We start from the raw sequence: 12,432 nt of genomic DNA, 5'->3' as shown, positions 1-12,432 counted from the left end.
TTAGCAATAAGATCCAAGAAGTGGAGGGCTGATTTTTCATCTCGTCTTCCCAGGTACCTGTAAGCATTTCTCTTTTTTTTCCTCTTTTCCTTCATCTTATTAAAATCTTTTTTTTTTTTTAAAGGTCTAGGATAGCTATGTTCTTTCACCTGTTCTGGCCAAGACATTTCTTTCCCAACAGTTAGGAGTCTTCTCTCTCTTTTGGGACTAAGCTTGAGTGGGAAGTTAAACCGGAAATAGCATCTTGCATGCCATGCTGTGTTCCTTCCTTCCTGTAATAATTTCAGCCTCTGAATGAAAGTAAAAGAATCAATGCAGATAGAAATGTTAATTTCTAAAAATATCAACATCCCCCCCCCATGTACACACAAATTAAAAGACGCTTGCTCCTTGGAAGAAAAGCTATGACAAACCTAGACAGTGTATTAAAAAGCAGAGACATTAGTTTGCCAACAAAGGTCCATCTAGTCAAAGCTATGGTTTTTCCCGTAGTCATGTACGGATGTGAGAGTTGGAGAATAAAGAAGGGTGAGCAACAAAGATTTGATGCTTTCAAACTGTGGTGTTGGAGAACACGCTTGAGAGTTCCTTAAATGCCTCTGTCAGATCTCTATAGTCAACAGAACTCTCATGCAACAGACATTGCAACTAACATTCCATAGACCAGCCTCAGTCTACCATTTTAGTTTTTTTTAGATATGGACTCCCACAAATCTTATGCTTCTACCACCTGAAGAATCTGTTTATGCTTCAAAGATGTGACAAATACTCTACCACTAACCTGCTTCACATTCCACCTCCTGGAATCACCTCCCCTCAATCTAAACTCCTATTCTGCTTCAGAATTCAGCTCTGAATGTAATAGGCTGCATGCTCCTTAATGGGCCCACTCTGAAGGGAATCAGAATACAGATAACCTTGTTTGGGGGCTTCCCTGGTGACTCAGTCGGCTATTGAGCAATATCCACTCATGCCAGATCATCCCGGTACTGACTTTCCATCTTCAGTGAGTCACTTTTTCTGCCTTGGACAGGGCCAGTGGGGTTCAGTGGTAGGTAGCACCTTCCTCAAAGGGAAATTTTTCCCCACTTCTTTCAGGTAGATAAGGGGAAGGCAGAGAATTCTTCCTGTATCTGTAGATTCCTAGCTGCCTTCAGTTCAAAATAATCCTTATTTTATTTCACACTCGTAGGTTTGGAGGTGGCATATGGGTATACCTTAGAGATATTGTGGGTTCAGTTCCCAGCCCATCACCGTAAAGCTAGTCACAATTTTTTTGGTTTCCTACTGCATGTAAACATTAAGTTTACACTATATGGTAGTCTATTAAGTGTGAGAAAGCATTATGTATTTAAAAATGCACATAACTTAATAAAAATATTTTATTGCTAAAAAATGCCAAAACAATTACAACAGTAACATCAAAGATCACTGGTCACAGATCACCATGACAAATACAGTAACAGTTTCAAATCCTCTGAGAATTACTTAAATTTGACAGAGACACAAAGTGAGCCAATGCTATTGGGAAAATGGCAGGAATAGACTTGCTATATGCAGGATTACTACAAACCTTCAATTTGGGGAAAAAAAAATAGTACCCATGAAGGGCAATAAAGCAAAGCACAATAAAACTAGTTTGGTGGTGGTGGTACAGTCACTAAGTCGTGTCTGACTCTTGCAACCCCATCTACTGTAACCCTCCAGGCTCCTCTGTCCATGGAATTTCCCAGGCAAGAATACTGGAGCAGGTTGCCACTTCCTCCTCCAGGGGATCTTCCTGACCCAGAGAGATTGAAGCCAAGTCTCTTGCATCTCCTGTATTGTTAGGTGGATTTTTTTTTTTTTAACCACTGAACTGCCTGGGAAGCCTAAGTACTATTATACCTAGTCTTTAATATATAAAGGCAAGATTCTAGGACTTGCCGGTTCTTTCCCAAGCTTATTGAATTTAACTTGGGAATTAAAATAATAATAATAAAAATGCAAGTGGGTTCTAATATGCATGAGCAGACATAGAAAAAATTGGGAATTCCAGTGACAGACAAGCCCTACTTGAGCCCATGTACTTTGGTCAATCGCCTCGCCACATCTTCACCCTTTCTAATTTTAGATGAAAATTAGCAATTTCTCAAGAGTTCAGGGGCTATCTATGGTGGGGTAATCAGATAAAGTCAGCCCAGACAGAATAACAAAGCAACTGCTTTTCTTTAACATCTTTTTTCTTCATTACCTACTGTTCAAGGCAAGAGCTGAAACAATAGGAACTTGTTAAGACATTTGACCTAGTGTCTGGGGATGTTTGCTAAAATCTTCAGGGCTTTAATGACAAAGCTAAACAGCTACAGTAGAGGATTTCATTCCCTTATTACTTAGAACTATCTGTCCAGCTTAATAGCATAGATTTTTATAAAACTCCTGGAGGAGTAGTTTTTAAATTCTTATAAATGTATTCCATTCAATCAGACCACCACAGAGAGGTGATTCTGTTCAGAAAGAACTGGTCAACTGATGTTGACCACCATAAAAATCCTATTTGACAAATCAAAGGAAGTAATCTGAGAAAAGGATAGACTGGCCCATGAAGGTCCCTTTTCCCTGTGATGCTGTGAAAATACAGAACCACTTGTCATTGTCAGCTATAATTATCAGTATCACCCACTGACTCAGTTTCAGCGTTGAAGCAAAGAACCAAAGGGAAACATATCAGACCCACAGAAGCGATGGGAAATTTTACATTTTCTTCTGTACTGTTTCGTCTCTGACTTTGTCTAGATGTACAATGCCTAAGCAGTATTTCACTTATCTGCATGCTCTTCCCCTGGCTAAGAACTACGTGTATGCAGGACCGGAAGTACATACTTTGTAATTTTACACAAATTATTTGAAGGTTTGGAAATAGGAATTGTACTAAATTTACCACTAATGACAAAATGTATCAAGGTACAGGCGCATGGAAGAGCTAAAGAATTATTCAAATGTATGGAGGCCAAGGGCGGGTAGGGGGATGAACTGTGTGATGGAGACTGACATACACACTACTGCGTATAATACAGATAACTAGTGAGAACCTACTGCATAGCACAGGAGGCAGAAAAAGAAGCTACAATCTGTTTACAGGACATAGATTGTTAACCTTAAAGATGCATTCCAATATACCTTAGGTGCAGACAAATACTGTTTGATTCCACTTATATGAGGTACCTAGAACAGTCAAATTCATAGAGTCAGAAAGTGTACTGGTAGATGCCAGGGGCCGAGTGGAGGGCGTTGGGAGCTGGGGAGGGGGTCGGGGGTCTTAGTGTTTAATGGGGACAGTTTCAGTTCAGGAAAGTGAAAAATCAGGAGATGGATAATGGTGAGAGTTGTACAACAGTGTGAATGTACCTAGTGCTGCTGAGATGTATACTTGCTGCTGCTGCTGCTGCTAAGTTGCTTCAGTCGTGTCCGACTCTGTGTGACCCCATAGACTGCAGCCCACCAGGCTCCCCCGTCCCTGGGATTCTCCAGGCAAAAACACTGGAGCAGGTTGCCATTTCCTTCTCCAATGCATGAAAGTGAAAAGTGAAAGTGAAGTCGTTCAGTCATGTCTGACTCTTAGTGACCCCATGGACTGCAGCCTACCAGGCTCCTCCACCCACGGGATTTTCCAGGCAAGAGTACTGGAGTGGGGTGCCATTGCCTTCTCCGATGTATACTTAAATGTGGTTAAAAGAATATGTTTTATATTATGTGACTTTTACTACAATAAAGACTTTTTAAAAAAGGAATTGAATAATTCTTTAAAAAAAAACTTCCAGGGTAAGAAATCAATCTGAGTAAACCTGGACACTGGTTTTTCTAAGCTCTGATTTTCTTTAAAATCTATTTTTTTCTACCTTTATTTTTTGTTGTCCATCTCCTTTTAGTTTTTCCACATGGCCACTAAAAGAAATTCTTTTCTCCATGGTTGATTTGGTCATTTGGACTTTAAGCCCAAGTACATAACTGACCAAGTGAACAGAGGATAAGTCCCCTCCCCACAGAGATGCGCTCCTTTTTTGTCCAGGTCATCCAGGTAGGGTTTTCAAAATACTAACAAGTGCATCACTTTGGCTCTGTTTTGAGACACAGTTCTGTTTGATGTACAGTTATATTACAAATTGAAAAGACAGGTTAAAATAGGATACATGGTATGGAAACGTAGTGCAAATGTGACTGAATATATATATGGAAGAAATATACCGAAATAGTAGAACTTCTACTATTTGATCTTCTCTAGTGGGACAATTATAGGTTATAGTTCCTGGTAGCTTCCAATGTTCTACAATAAACACATACTACTTTTATAACCAGAAAGATTAATTTTAAAAGAGGAGCTTATAAGTAAGCTTTTTTAAAAGGATAGGATCCCCTCCTTTTATTTTTCATCGTTGAATTCTTCAGAGTGTATTTAATTGGAAAGTGTTTTATTATCGTAAAAGCCACTTGATTATAGCATTGCATTTGCCACAAACAGGCAGTTTAAAATAATTATTACAAAGCGAGGTGACCGCTTACCTGCAACTAAAAACATTTTCTCTGCATTTCCCCTTTCATTATTCTATTACTTCCTTGCGAACATTTAAAAAAATTCTTCTCTTAATACAATGATGGATTTTGTAACCATACTCTCAGGATTAGAAAGAATTTTCATGATCATCTATTCCAACATCACCTGGAATTATCCAACTAAAACTTAACGTCCTCTAACAGAGGCAATTTCATTCTCTTTCCAGAGAGTTCATCAACGTCAGCAAAGTTAACAGCAACATTGTTTGATCTATTTGTATGTATTAACCGTTTTTTTCCTCACAGAGAATAAAGATATTTGAAATGGATTTTCGCTTTTTAATAACAATATACTCCACTATATCAAACCAACTCCACTATGCTAATTACCACATGGGAGATTGCAATTTCTAAATGAAGCATTTACAAGGATGTCATTGTGTCTCTTTGAAATGCATGACCCTTCTATTCCACTTGCTTTTTCAAGGTGTCTCAGAGTTGGACACGACTGAAGTGACTTAGCAGCAGCAGCAGCAGAAGATGGAATCCTCCATTCTGAAGTCACAAAGTCGCTTCTCTTATTAAATTTAAGCAAAGAAGAAATAATTCAGCTATATGGATAAAAGGCAGCTGCTCTTGGCCAGTCATTCTGAGTTTATTTTCTGAGATAGGCAGTGGGAGCCGGAGGCAGCATCGCCCAGTGAGTGGTCTGCTAAACAGAGCTAATCCAGACCCTGCTTTCACTTCTTTGTGGGTCTCAGGACCTTTCATGAAGCCTCTTAGTTCAGCTATTCTAATGGGTTTAGAGTCACCAGTCCAATGTCTTAGGAGATTTTTAGAGCATGATTAACAAGAAAAGAGGCTCTGGCACACAATAAAAATCTGAAGCTTCCTCACTCCTGCAGATACCTAATTTAACACACAGAAGGACTCTTTAATTACCTCCATTTGTGTAGAGATAAACTTACCTTGAATGGAAAGTGAAAGTTGTTCAGTTGTGCGTGATTCTTTGCAACCCCATGGACTATATAGCCCACCAGGCTCCTTTATCTATGGGATTCTCCAGGCACGAGTACTAGAGTGGGTAGCCATTCCCTTCTCCAGGGGATCTTCCCAACCAGGGATCAAACTGGGGTCTCCCACACTGAAGGCGGATTCTTTACCATCTGAGCCACTGGGGAAGCCCTTGAATGGAAAAGCTCTGCTCTAATGAGAACTCTCTTTCCACCTTACTATTACTACTTTTTTTGTTGTTATGCTACCATATGTTTTGAGAAACACTTCCAACACTTCTTGTTAATATTGTTTACTCCAAATTCAATAAATTTACCTCCCCATCACCCCTCCTCTCTCCTGAACCCACACACTCAAAAACGTATTTAATGAAAACTAGTTCAGTGTCACAACAGACTGGACCGAGACAAGCAGATGTAAGAAACTAGAACTGTGAGAGTACAAGGCCTCTGTTGCTGCTGCTGCTAAGTCACTTCAGTCGTGTCCGACTCTGTGCGACCCCATAGACGGCAGCCCACCAGGCTCCCCCGTCCCTGGGATTCCCCAGGCAAGAACACTGGAGTGGGCTGCCATTGCCTTCTCCAATGCATGAAAGTGAAAAGGCAAAGTGAAGTCGCTCAGTCGTGTCCAACTCTTAGTGACCCCATGGACTGCAGCCCACCAGGCTCCTCCGTCCATGGGATTTTCCAGGCAAGAGTACTGGAGTGGGTTGCCATTGCCTTCTCCAACAAGGCATCTAAAGAGTGCAAATAAATGGAAATACTGGGTTGGCTGAAAAGTGCATTCGGGTTTTCCATACCGTCTTATGGAAAAACCCCAAAGGACTTTTTGGCCAACCCAATACAAGGATGTATACACATGTGGGAACACAGGGACAGAAAACAAGATCCATTCAAAGTTTTTCTTGGTTTCATGTACTTTTCTGAATCCTCATATTTTCTTGAAAAATAAGAGATTTGTCCTAGATCCTTAAGGATGTTTGTCCATAGTGAAAGATCAGTCAGCCCTTCGACGTGTTTCAAGGACTAAGTTAAGTGCTGCAAACAGTGCTGGGCTGTACTGGCGGGGATTTTATACGGGGATGTGTTCTTTCTCATAAAAATAAAAAAGAAAGGAAAAGAGGAAAGAGAAAGTTAGAAGCAAAGGACCTATTGTATAGCACAGGGAATGCTACTCAATATTCTGTAATAACCTACATGGGAAAAGAACCTGAAAAAAAATGGATATCTCTATTTATAACTTATTTACTTTGCTGTATCCCTGAAACTAACACAGCATTCAACTCAACTACAATCCAATAAAAATTTTCAAAAAGAGTAGAAACAAAATTCGAGACTATTGGTGGATGGGAAGAAAGCGAATGCAAGATTACAAAACCAAATGTCACCTGGGTCAACTGAAAGTCAGTTTGTCAAGGACTCAAGCTCTTAATTTAATGCTTGGCGCAGTAGTTGACTTCCATATAACTCAATCCCACAGGGGCTGGTTGGACATTCCAGCATGTGCTCAACACTGGGTAGTCCCTAATGAATCAGAAAGACAATTTGGTCGCACTGACTGTTTGAGGAGAAAATTGCTTTTTCATGTCCTGCCTCAAGTTTTCATATCTCAGCTGGATAAATCCCTCTGATGGGTGAAATAATTATGGGGATGACAAACCAAAATGTAGACGTATGCCTAATAAATCATATCTTGTCCTGACTCTTCTTGGTTATTCAGCATATTTGACTTGACATTCCAATATAGACTTGACTCCAGTTTTCCATGTTTTCAGAGAATAAGCTGTAGAGAAACTTTTATAGCATACAAGGGAGAAAGCCACTTCACCGCAGTCCCAGATAATCAGAAGCAAAAGCAGTCCCTGGGTATATCTATTGGATTTCGTGAACCCCAGAGGAAATGGCTCAAGTCCAGGAAGCTGTTATCCATAGACCAAGGATGTTATGGTGGATCTTGTTATGGAAGGCATTCTGAACTGATTTCCATGAATATCATGTAATTCCCAGAGACATTCTTGGAGTCAGTCGAGGTAGCCTTCTCCAGCATCTGTGCAGATAAGCAGGGCCTGGGAAATGCGTCTAAGCCAGGCTACCTGAGGAGCCCATCTCTAGCAAGTGGTACATCTCAAATAATATGGGGTTGATTAAACTGAAGGGAAGAAAAGCTTCTATTTTGTTAGAACAAAAGGACATTCCACCCCAATCTTCTTGGCCTCAAAAGCAAATTAATGTGCTTGTTCCCTGGTCTCCTATTACAGTAATGAAGGAGTAAAAATCTTCTTCCACATGATGGGAGTGATTAGGAAATTTATTTAAATGGTAATTTTTTTTTTTTTATGAGCATGCCAGGATCATAGATTCAAACACTAATGTCCTTGAGCATACTGTATCTTCTTTGTGTAATAACAAAATAAGACAATTTTCTTGTGAATTGGTTCCCTATGACTAATTCCAAAGATACTAATGTGAAAGAGACAGAGAAGTTTCAAAGTATGCAAAATAATTGTGTTGGCATCAAATAATCAGTCATAATTGGGGTCTGTATGGTCAGACTCTGTGGTAAGTATCTTGGGGGTGTTTTTCTCCTCATCTTCCCAAGATTTCCATTGTCAGCCTACTTATAGAAATTACTTAGAAACTATAGGAATTGTAGGAAACATCGTGAGATTAAGAGAGACCTCCCTAGGACTTCCCTGATGGTTCAGTGGTTAAGGCTTTTTCTCCCAATGCAGGGGGTGTGCAATCCCAGGGTCTAAGATCTCACATGCTTCATGGCCAAAAAACCAGAATATAAAAAACAGAAACAACATTGTACCAAATTCAATAAAGACTTTGGAAATAGTTACACACACAAAAAAAAAACTTTAAAAAAAGATGCTTCCCTTGGGATGAGGAAGAAAAAGAAAATATAGTCCCCTCTGCCCAGGTGGCTCAGTGGTAAAGAATCAGACTGCCAGTGCAGGAGACGTGGGTTCCATCCCTGGATCAGGAAGATCCCCTGGAGGAGGAAATGGCAACCCACTGCAGTATTCTTGCCTGGGAAATTCCACGGGCAGAGGAGCCTGGTTGGGCTACAGTCCATGGAGTCTCAAAGAGTCACACACCGCTGAGGGACTGAACGGTTGGAATGTTTGTGAACACTGACCCTGGATTTACTGGAGTCTTCTGATAACATTCACACAAGCATATTAAGAAATACAAGGGATATAAAATGGAAGATTGGGGACGGTAGGGGGAAATCACCATAGTAGTGCTGAACGACTGTGGGCAGATAGAGATCAGAACAAAATGGTCAAGCGCTCCTCCCCCAGGACTGAATGTGTGGTTGCTGTTCTTTGCTTTTCATCCTTGACTTCCTTCTCTTTTTAGAGGTGGGAAATAAAACAAGGAGCTGAGCGGCCAATGTTGGTAAAGAAATGATACAAGTAAACAAATTTTAAGCAAAAGAGATGTTAAAATAGCTCAAGACAAAGGGTCCTGATCTTTGGTGGTTCTTCCAGAACTTGCAGAGACCTTGGGCTCTGACACCCTGATCTCCGTTCATGTGGCCGCGAGTGCGAGTAATGCTGCTTATGCTCTGTATTTAATACGGATGATAACAACAGAATGCTTCACCCCGAGCAGGGACTGAATCAAAGTTGATCAACTATTACCTACTTTATGAATCCCAAAGGCTGCCTCCAGAACGGTCCTTCGAGTCATCATGCCCTAGAACCTGCTCATTCCCACAGAGCAGCAGTTCTAAAACCTGAGTGCACAGCAGAATCACAGGGAAGCCTTGTTAAAAAAAAAAAAAAAAAACAAGCTGGCCACATCCCCAGCTTCCGATTCAGTAGGTCTGTGGTGGCCTTAAAAATCTGCACTTTTAACCAGTTCCCAAGTGCTGCTGATACCGCGGGTCCTGGGGTCTGCACATAGAAAGCTACCGCCCCATAGGTACATACAATTTAAATGTATTTAGAACATCCAAAATCACAAGTTAACAAAGAAGAATGAAGGGAAGCGGAGAAGTTTTTCAATTGGACTCCCAAGTACAATTTTTTGGGGAAGAGTCTTGAAACATTAATCTCTGAAATATTAAAGGGATGGTGATGACAACATTCTGGACGAGCCGAAGGTTGGCTGGATTTTCCACTGACATAATATTTGCCAACTATTGTTAAATGAAAGCCTGTTACCGACATTTGGAGAACGTTTATGAGTTATTAATTTAAATATTTACCTTCTATTAGTTAATGTCTTTGATTTTCGGCAGCCCTAGACTCCCACAGTCTTAGTCCTTCCCCAGGCACACGGCTGGAACCCTCCTTAGAAAAAGTCTACCCTGCTCCCAGCCCTGAAATGGTGTTGCCATTGCTTTCAGCTTTGAAGGGTCATTCTCACCTAGGTGCTACAGATTTCTGTGCCTTCTAAGACTCCACCCCTTGTCTCTCCACTTCTGCCTCTTTCTTCCGTTGATCACACAGTTCAGTCCCAACAACTCGTGGGACTTTTCAGCCATTTCCTTGGGACTGCTTCCCAAATGGTCAGAGGGATAAAGATCTCTCTCTCCAACGGCCTTTCATTTGTCCCTGCATTTCATTTCCTATGTGATGATTACAATTCCAAGAGAACGATTACTTTCCCATTCCCAGTCTTCCATGAATTCCTCTGATGTTGCTTTGGCAATGCACTTGCTTGAATAGAACTTCTAGGCAATAGACAATGCTGCATACTTTGTCATGAAATTGAATTCTTTACTATTTAGTAATGTTCATAGGGGGTGTTGAAATAAATGAAAACCAAATTAATCATGCTGTATGTTCTGACACAGGAGTTGAAAAAAACAGGGTAAAATATATCTTCCAAGGATCACAGAGTTTTGGGATCCTTGAACTGATTTGTGAACAGAGAGCTAAAATTTTCAAAATCATCCCTCTACTTTTTAAAATCGGAGGATAATAGCTTTACGATGCTGTGCTAGTTTCTGCTGTGGAACATGAGTCAGGTATACATATAGCCCCTCCCTCCATCCCCCCACCTATTATCTTGATTCTACCTTCCCTCCATTGTAAGAATGAAATGTAGGATAAAAGCAATGAAATCAGAGTGGTTGATTGAAACTGTTCGTCCTAAAATATTTGGGGGAAATAATAGAAGATGCCATCAGCTCTGCTAAACAGGGTCTGGGATTAAAACAAAAAAATCAGGACACAATAGAGAGGAAAGAGCTGCAAGTTAATTAGCCAGCAGGATGCTTTTCATTTGGGGGTAGACTGTGGAGCTGTAAGAAACCATGGGTCTCTGGAAAGATTCCCTCTAATGGGGCCCAACAATTAGAATCACGACCGCCTTTGTAGCCTGTTACACAACCTCATGGCTTTAAAATAGATCTGTCAGGAATGACTGAAGGCTGCAGGCAATTCACTTCCCTCCACAACCATCTGCTGAGTATTCTCAGTTCAGACTCCGGTTGAAAGGGACCCATAACGAGTCTCCTGAGTAGACCCCCCCCTCTTTAAAAATGCTTTAGACCCTAGTGTTTAGAGAAATGCTTCCAATCCACAAAAACCAGGCTGTGCTCCTCAACAGATGCTCCGGGCCTGGCTTTTTAAGGTTCAGTGGCATCAAATGCTCCACGGGAGAGTCAGGACTCCAGGGGACAGACTCCAGGCGGAAGGAATCCATGGATGAAATGGTGCACATTTCATTTGTTCGGGGATTTCTAAGATCTCATTTGCCTCTTATCTCTGGAATGGCAGACCACAGCGACATCCACCAAGAATCCTAGAATCATACTTGGGAAGGGAAATTAGGAACCTGAAGATATCAAGCCGTCCTTTATAAGAAGTATTAAAAAAAAATCAGTCTCCAAAAATCTATCTTTTCAAAGCAGCTTCTTTCTCAGTCAGACATCAGAAGTCAAATGAATATCCATTTTAAATATAGCAGTGTGTCCCTGTCCATCTAAAGGTCTTGGTGTGTAGCACAGGGAACTCTGCTCAATGTTATGTGGCAGCCTGGATGGGAGGGGAGTTTGGGGGAGAATGGATACATGGATATGTATGGCTGGGTCCCTTTGCTGTCTACCTGAAACTATCACAACACTGTTATTTGGTCATACTCCAATACAAAGTAAAGAGTTAAAAAAAAAAGAAGTCAAGTGGGTCAAAGTTACCTCCTGTGTCCTTTGGGTAGAGTAAAAACTGAGCTATTGGCTGAGTTAAAGTTGCCCCTCCAGCCTCACCTCATTTATGCTTTCAGTGGCAGATTTGAGGCAGTATCACAAGTTTCAGTCAAAACTGATTTTTATTCTTTTTTTCCCCCAAGTTAAAAAATATATAATCCAATAGGTCACCAGGGACATACACATACCGTTCTACATGTTACTATTGGCAAGAGTAGAAACTCCGAAATTTAGAAGAAGAGATTTTGTTTTGCCTATTATGTTCATTTTACAAAAATGTATTCTATATGTTTTTAATTAAAAAGTCATCCTTTCATTCATTCCAAATTTTTCAGTCCCTTCATTAATGTGTATCAGGTACCTACTCTCTACTAGGCCTGGAAAGAAAAGATGATCTAGAGTTGACATTACATTTTTGGCAATTCTTTAGCCTCTTGAGGAAGCCTCTTATGGTACCTTAAAAAGACTGCTTTTACTCTCTTTTGACATGAAAGGCCAAGAGTAAATTTTATCATTTCTGAAAAAGAGAAAAATTAGAATATTTCCCATCATGTTTTATCACACCAGGAAAAAGCAAAATGAGCAACATGGATGGGCTTAGAGAAGATTTACTAAGTCAGACAGAGGAAGATAAATACCATAGGACAGCACTTCTATGCAGAATCTAAAAGAGTGATACATATGAAAATATTTGCAAGACAGAGATAGAGTTAGACACAGTAA

Source organism: Bos taurus, chromosome 27 (assembly GCF_002263795.3).
Source record: "Bos taurus isolate L1 Dominette 01449 registration number 42190680 breed Hereford chromosome 27, ARS-UCD2.0, whole genome shotgun sequence".
NCBI lineage: Eukaryota > Metazoa > Chordata > Mammalia > Artiodactyla > Bovidae > Bos > Bos taurus.
This window is presented reverse-complemented; position numbering follows the sequence as displayed.